The sequence below is a fragment of the Ranitomeya imitator genome, chromosome 2 (assembly GCF_032444005.1).
Source record: "Ranitomeya imitator isolate aRanImi1 chromosome 2, aRanImi1.pri, whole genome shotgun sequence".
Classification (NCBI taxonomy): Eukaryota; Metazoa; Chordata; class Amphibia; order Anura; family Dendrobatidae; genus Ranitomeya; species Ranitomeya imitator.
In genome coordinates this window covers 686,933,321-686,942,179 of record NC_091283.1, presented here as the reverse complement: position 1 = coordinate 686,942,179, position 8,859 = coordinate 686,933,321, and the positions used below count along the sequence as shown (strand labels likewise).

General features: G+C 41.8%; 1 non-coding gene across 1 annotated transcript; it reads right to left on the bottom strand.

The window, feature by feature from the left end:
- Nucleotides 1-388: 388 nt before the first annotated feature.
- TRNAS-AGA (transfer RNA serine (anticodon AGA)) lies at nt 389-470 on the bottom strand. The gene has a single exon. It is a non-coding gene; the product is annotated as a tRNA-Ser (tRNA).
- Between the last annotated feature and the right edge of the window lie 8,389 nt (nt 471-8,859).

The following is an 8,859-nucleotide window of genomic DNA, read 5'->3' as shown; positions in this document are numbered from 1 at the left end:
CAGTCCACACCCTTACAGAGGACATAAATCTACTAGAAGAGATGGGAAAATGAATTGGCAGGATTTTGGTCCATCATCCAGGTCAGTACTTTATGATCCCTAGATGAGATCCCTTCATCACACACAACACTTGGGCTAATCCAAAGCTGAAAACATGTATGTGGAGAGGTACTGTGAAGTGATTGGCCAAAACCAGGGTGCACTGAGCACCTCATTAGCATAATTTTTTTTTATTAGGGTTATGCTCCCTATCAGGTGGTATGCTTGGTTTGAACAGTCATTTTGAGCCAGCAGACCCCCTTTAAGTAACATAGTAACATAGTCAGTAAGGCCAAAAAAAGACATTTGTCCATCCAGTTCAGCCTATAAAAAACTATATTAACATACCCGTAGTCGGCAGGATTTGAACCTGCGCGGGGAAACCCCAATGGATTTCTAGTCTATCGCCTTAACCACTCGGCCACGACTACTCAGACCGGCCACGACTACTCAGACTATTATGGGTGACTGTAGTGAACAAAGTACTTACTGTAACACTGTAAGCTGGCTGATTTTACGAATGCAGTTTGATAAGACTGTAAGCAGAGTGTCATCATTAGTTGGGCAACACATAAGGGACCCCTACCGCATAACTACCAAATAGCTTATTGCCTTCTCACCATTCAATAGCTAAAACACTGATATATTACCATGTACTGTATGCGAATTGAGATACTGATTTGGGTATTTATCCTAAGTCATATTGCAAGACTCGTTGAAGGGTTGATTGTGACTTGTAGGATCGCTACTTCCAACAGGTGGCGCTATAGAGTTCAAGTCCTTTTTTTCTCTGACGAGGCAATTTGCATGATATATTACACTGAGTGAGATACACAGCAAAGAGTAGGAGCAGAGGAAAACCCCTCTTTCACTGAAACCTTCAGGAAAAAACAAATTTATCAAGAGCTAGTTGAAGTGGCTTTAATGATTGCATTCTGTATACAATCAGTTTCCTCCTTTTCAAGGACCATCAATATGTCATGAATAGACTTATCGGAAGGCTGAGGCTTTTAACATCAAGGCTATCTATTCTGCACAAGGCTCTTGCTCTCTGTCGGTTTCCTCGTAGCTGTTGCTGTCTAATGTTTTCATCCACACTGCAATCAATCAGGGTAATAATGTTGTGCAAAAAAATCAATTAACAACGCAATTAAAATTTCCTTATTATCTTGAAGAGCGGAAATAATGCCCCATGGGATGACAACCTTCTATACCTGCGGGCAATGATAATTTTTGAATGAAATGGAGGCACAGTTGAGCAGCACTATGATATCACCACATGGGCTCAGTTCACACTGGTATAAGTTACAAAATGTTTTCTTTGTATATCTGAGACATATCACTGTATAAGCAAGCACAAGGGATGCAGCAACACTAGGCAAGTGCTAACAACTAAAGCAATTATTGGATATACTGCAATATTTACTATATTTATGAATGTGAGGTTCTTAGCCACACATTCATCACAATGTGTAAAATCTGCTCCGACCAGGCGACCTAATACTGGTGGGACTTACATTAAACAGAATCACTTTTCTTGAACCTTCAAAATTAACTCAGGGCAGGTCACAGTGCACATTTTATTAACACATTTGGGGTTTTTTTCTGAAAAGATATGAGATATGTCAAAATACAAATTCTGCAGAATTTGGCAGGGAAACTCACACTGCAGTTATTTAATGTTCCTTATTATGCTCTGGGGTCCCCCAAGACAGTATGTTTTGGGTTATTGTCCCACCCCAAAACAAATTTGGAACCAATCAAACACCTTCTTTATAGTAGTGAATGATAGATAATTATCTGCCTCAGCATTGACAACTCCAATAGCCTGACTGTAGAGATACACGGTCAGTGGGTGCTCTCGTCCGCTGGCCTGGACTGCATGGACCAGGGTTCATACCACTGAACACCTGCTCTGTCTCCTTGTGGGCAGAACACTACTCAGGCAACACAGGGTGAGGGTAAAACAGTGTGGCAATAATTTATTGAACCACCCTCACACATTAGCATACAGAACAGTCCCAGCAAGTACCCAAGATGGTATACAGAGTCTCATCCTTCTGCTGACTCGCCGGGAAGAAAGCTGTTTTCAGTACAGAGTACCAGCACCAGTGGCTCCTCGCTTTTGGCGGAACCCCACAGTAAGGAGGTAACGACAAACTTAGGAAGATCACAATCCATTGATGTACGAGACCAGGTGACTTGATTGTCCCAACCTGGATTCTTTAAGACATCTCTAGGGCTTCAGTGGTGGTCAATGAAGCAGTCCTGTGTTCTTCAGTTGGAGCCATGATGCCATGGCTATTGTAACGTAGTCTGTCTGAACACAGGCAGGTCCTCCTTTTTATAGGTTATATCTTCTCATTCAGTAATTCCACCACAGGCTTGGGGGAAGATGGATGGAGGCCATCCCTCACTGCTGGAGTGGTCAAACAATATGCATAGATTGTCCTTCATATTGCAGAGCACCAGTAGGTCCTGAACATATTAACAAACATTCAAACATTGTGCCTTTGCTTCCCAAATATAATAGAACAATACTGGGACTGCAATACTAGGACAGATACAATAGCTAATGAGCAGCCAGTCAACAAATGGCAGCCACTGAACATTAATTCAATGACAATAAGGGTCAAGAGTCATTATCACATGAACTATAGCTCATGTCCCTGGGCCTACTGAAATAATATGTCTGGATAATGCAGATTAAATGCGGAGGCGCCACACTGACCAAAACTACAACTCTATTTGCTGAAGTGCAGCTGTAAACTTGCTAGGACCCTCCATCATGCTTTATTATTCTTGAAGACACTTGTTATTGTGCTACTCTCCTGTGTGTAATCAAGTCTAAATATACATGCACCTGCTCAGTGATAGTCATAGGGTTTTGTTTGAAGCGCAGAGAGCATCATGAAGACCAAAGAACACAACAGGCAGGTCCGTGATACTGTTGTGCAGAAGTTTAAAGCCGGATTTAGATACAAAATGATTTCAAAACTTTAAACATCCAAAGGAGAATTTTGCAAGCAATCATATTGAAATGGAAGGAGTATCATGCCACTGCAAATCTACCAAGACCCGGCCGTCCATCTAAACTTTAATCTCAAACAAGGAGAAGACTGATCAGAGATACCCATGATCACTGGATGAACTGCAGAGATCTACAGCTGAGGTTGGACAGTCTGTCCATAGGACAACAATCAGTCGTACACTGCACAAATCTGGCCTTTATGGAAGAGTGGCAAGAAGAAAACCATTTCTCAAAAATATCCATAAAAAGTGTCATTTAAAGTTGGCAACAAGCCACATGGGAGACACACCAAACATGTGGAAGAAGGTGCTCTGGTCAGATGAAACCAAAATCAAACTTTTTGGAAACAATACCAAGCAATATGTTTGGCGTAAAGGCAACACAGCTCATCACCCTGAACACACCATCCCCGCTGTCAAACGTGGTGGTGGCAGCATCGTGGTTTTGGCCTGCTTTTCTTCAGCAGGGACAGGGAAGATGGTTAAAATTGATGGGAAGATGGATGGAGCCAAATACAGGACCATTCTTGAAGAAAACCTGTTGGAGTCTGCAAAAGACCTGAGACTGGGATAGAGATTTGTCTTATAACAAGACAATGATCCCCAACATAAAGCAAAATCTACAATTGAATGGTTCAAAAATAAATGTATCCAGGTGTTAGAATGGCCTAGTCAAAGTCCAGACCTCAATCCAATCGAGAATCTGTGGAAAGAGCTGAAAATTGCAGTTCACAAACGATCTCCATCCAACCTCACTGAGCTCGAGCTGTTTGCCAAGGAAGAATGGTCAAGAATATCAGTCTCTCGATGACAAAACTGATAGAGACATACCCCAAGGGACTTGCAGCTGTAATTGCAGCAAAAGATGGCGCAACAAAGTATTATGTTAAAGGGGCCGAATAATATTGCATGCTCCACTTTTTAGTTTTTGAACTTTCACAAAAATTTAAAATAACCAATACAATTTGTTCAAATTCACAATTGTGTTCCACTTGTGTTCCAAAAATTTACATTTAGTATCTATATGTTTGCAGCATGATATATGGGAAAAGGTTGAAAAGTTCCAAGGAGCCGAATACTTTTGCATGGCACTGTAGTCTCCTTCTTTCCTATATTTTATATTACAATGATAACTAAGAAACATGCTGTGTCCTGTCTGCATTAGGAGAAATAGTTTAAGGGAATTTGTCAGTAGGATCAACTCTCCACGGCCCATAGCCCTAAAAATCTTATTCACATTAAAAAAAGATGAGAATTTCTCTGGAATAAGACATCAGATTGCAGATTTCAAGGTGTCATTGTACTCAGCTTCCTATGATCTCCATGCCGTTATAGACGGCATAGTAGGGTAGATTCTACTGGTGCATTCCCTTTCAGCTCCATCCCTTTTTTAAGCCCTGCTCTCTTAGCCCTACGCCTTTCCTATTTTGGTTGGTGGAATGGACCAGATCAAGACGAGATTAGGCTCTAAATTTTTTAGAGGATTTCTGCAAGACTTTTTCATGAGCATGTAGAAAATGCTGCAAACCGACAAATAGTAGAGATAAGATGTTCTACTGTTCATTTTCATCAATTATTTCCAGATTTAGTGTTCTTTTAGGCTGGTAAAACCATGTAATATGTTTAAGGAATAGTCACTTATTCACCTTTTTACTAAAATTGGATTTTGTGCAGTATACAGTAACTCATTGTACAGGATTTTTTATGTTAGCGCTTTTATATTATTAATAATACAGCATAACAAATAAAGTCATTCATAAACAGTTAATAATCAAGCTTCATTCTACCAGGCAGACTTCGTTTTCTCCCAAGATAAACATACAGAGAAACAAGAAAAACAAAAAAAAACTTTGAAGTTCTAATAAGGAACATTACTCAAGAGGACAAACGGATCCTTCAAAGAAAACATAAAAAATAAATGCTATAATTCCATTTACATCTGTATGTAACGAAGAACAATCAATTATTTCAGAATCTGAATTCAGAACAGAACTGCCAAGATATCTTTACATTCCACAGGATTAATGGGAGAACAGGAGATTCCTTATCTTCCTTTTGTTATTAGGCTCAGTCACAGGAACTCTGCCATGTATTTCCATTGAAATTAAATGTTCAAAGGCCACAGAAACAATGATATTAAAAATACAAAAAAACTTGTGCCTACTGTCTACAAGATAAGTATGTTTCACAAACTGTCTGGTAAGTTTTCTTTTCTTCTAAGAGGCATGACCTGACTTTTCGCTAGAGCCCCTGATAGTGGGGTAAAGGTACCTTCACACTCAGCGACGCTGCAGCGATACCGACAATGATGCCGATCGCTGCAGCGTCGCTGTTTGGTCGCTGGAGAGCTGTCACACAGACAGCTCTCCAGCGACCAACGATCCCGAAGTCCCTGGGTAACCAGGGTAAACATCGGGTTACTAAGCGCAGGGCCGCGCTTAGTAACCCGATGTTTACCATGGTTACCAGCGTAAACGTTAAAAAAACAAACACTACATACTTACCTTCCATGTCTGTCCTCCGGCGCTCTGCTTTCCTCTGCACTGTCAGCGCCGGTCAGCCGGAAAGCAGAGCGGTGACGTCACCGCTGTGCTTTCCGGCTGGCCGGCGCTGACACAGGATGCAGGAGGAGTGCAGAGAAGCACAGCGCCGGGGACAGACAGCTGAATGTAAGTATGTAGTGTTTGTTTTTTTAATGTTTACGCTGGTAACCAGGGTAAACATCGGGTTACTAAGCGCGGCCCTGCGCTTAGTAACCCGATGTTTACCCTGCTTACCAGTGAAGACATCGCTGGATCGGCAACACACACGCCGATCCAGCGATGTCAGCGGGAGATCCAGCGACGAAATAAAGTTCTGGACTTTCCTCAGCGACCAACGATCTCCCAGCAGGGGCCTGATCGTTGGTCGCTGTCACACATAACGATTTCCTTAACGATATCGTTGCTACGTCACAAAAAGCAACAATATCGTTAACGATATCGTTATGTGTGACGGTACCTTTAGACTTGGCTCCAGATAGACACCTGGTGCTACTCCAGGACAGACCTTGTATGCACGGCAGTTGAACCCCAAAGGGCAGGTACATGGAATGGCCAAGACTAGATGGACTTGATAAGTACTGGCAGGCATAACAGCAACACTGGGAGACACAGCAGGTATTATTATTTATTATGCTTTGCTTATATGGCGCTATCATATTTCGCATCGCTTTACATACATTATCATGTGCTGGTGGGCATGGATGATTTACAGGCGGGCAGGTGATGGAGGGCACAGATGGCATAAAGGGACACAAGGCAAGTATGGGCACACAGGTATAGGACAGGTGAACTGACTGGAGGGTACTAGGGACCTGACAACTAGCAAGCGCGCAGAAAACTGACTTTACATGTTACTCAGACATCTCCATTCAGGCAGAGGTGCCTTAATTAATAAATGTCTCCCAGCTATTGGCTGTGTACTTTAGGATGGTGCGCACACCCTAAGCACAGTGTCCGGGGATCTGCGACCCATGCACAGACCCTGGGCAACAGCCGGAAGAGGAAGGAGTATAGGAGAGGGGCTGAGCCAATGAGTGCATTGGCATTCCTGGCAGGGGAGGGGGGAAGCATGCAGGGACGCTGATGACTCTACAATACCCCCTCTTTATGCCCCATCTTCTTCAAGCCCACAAGAAATTTCTCCATAATCATCAATATTAACAGAAATAAACACTGGAAATACATCACTCTGTTTGTAATGACTCTATATAATGTGATTCACTTTTTGTATTGAAGAAATGAAATAAATTAACTTTTTGATGATATTCTAATTTTGTGAGAAGCACTTGTACATGTGTGAATAAGCGTTTACTTTGATAGTATATTAGATTTCTTGCATTATATCCTAAGAATACACAGAGAGAAAAGAAAACATTTCATAAATGTAACATCCAAAGTTTTACATTTACGCCACATAAAGTTGTTCAAAATTTGTGCTGTCATTTCTTATTACGCACACATAAGAATCCTCCACTCGCTTTAAAAACTGAATGACAGCCAACAACATATTGATTAACACATTAGATAACGAGCTGCTGCGCTCCAAATAGGCACAAATAATGGCTTGACTGGGTCATTTAAAAATAGTTGCCACAATTTTAGAGGAATTCAATGCAGGAGAGAAAAACACATTCACAGATGTCTTTCATCCACAGACTGCCGCAAGGAAAGAGGAAACTTTTCTTGTCATATCCTCATTACTGCAAATCAAGAACAACATTCTCTTGATCACTGATTAACTGTCAGAAGCACAGGAATCAGCTGTGAGGGAGCTGATTGACGGAGCTGCCAGTCTGCCGTCACTTACTATCAGATATAAATACAATGATACCTTCAACAGTAATTTATCAAAGCAATGCTACACAGATTGACAGTCATACGAGTCCAGAGAACATTTTATTGCTTTACCCTGTTAATCAAATCTGCACACCCCAGGTTGCAATTATTACACCTTGCATTCTAGATTATCAAGTTTGAAATGGAAAAGTGTCCTTGGCTTGATTCTTACCCACGATTTAGACACATTTATACTGTAACTTTTTTAAAGAGCCAGATTTTTTAAAGTGGATGATTTCACAAACTCCCCTCTCCCACTCTCTGACCACAACCTTCTTTCATTCTCTATCAAGAACTACCATCCTGCTCAGGTCGCCCCCACTTTCCACACTTATAGAAACATTCAGGCCATTAACAACCAGAAACTTATGAAGAACTTGCAGTCTTCATTGGCCCATTTCTCCTCCCTCTCATGTCCTGATTCTGCACTGATGCATTACAATGAAACCCTGCAAAGTGCCCTGGATGAAATTGCACCTGCTATTCATAGAACAACTCAGCACAGATGGCGACAACCATGGCACACGCTACAAACACGTTTCCTGCAGCGTTGCTCCAGGTGCGTTGAACGCCTGGGGAGAAAATCTAATTTACCTGAAGATTTCATCCATTATAAGTTTATGCTTAAAACATACAACACTGCCCTTCACCTCTCCAAACAAACCTATTTCAACACACTCATCACCTCGCTGTCCAATAACCCTAAATGTCTCTTTGACACTTTTCATTCCCTACTCAACCCAAGAGTACAGGCCCCAACCATGGATCTCCATGCTGACAATCTGGCCAATTATTTCAAAGAAAAAATTGACCATATCCAACACAAAATGATATCCCAATCCCATCATATCATGCACTGTCCTCCCTCCCCCACTGCATCTAGCTCACTCTCTGACTTTGAACCAGTCACAGAAGAAGTAATCAGGCTCCTTGAATCTTCTCACCTGACCACTTGCACCAGTGACCCCATTCCATCACATCTCCTCCAGTCCCATTCCCCTGCTGTCGCCTCTCACCTAATAAAAATATTCAACCTCTCTCATTCTTCTGGTATCTTTCCCTCTTTATTTAAGCATACCATCATAGATCCTTTACTTAAAAAACATCCCTCGACCAAAACTGTGCCACAAACTATAGACCTGTCGCTAATCTTTCCTTCTTCTCTAAACTTCTCGAACGCCTGGTCCACTCCCGTCTTATCTGCTATCTCTCAGATAACTCTCTTCTCGACCCTCTGCAGTCTGGTTTCCGCTCTTTACACTCTACTGAAACTGCCCTCACTAAAGTTTCTAATGATCTACAAACAGCTAAATCTAAGGGTCACTGATCTATGCTAATTCTCTTTGATCTCTATGCAGCATTCGACAGGGTGGATCATCAGCTCCTCCTCATTATGCTCCACTTCATTGGC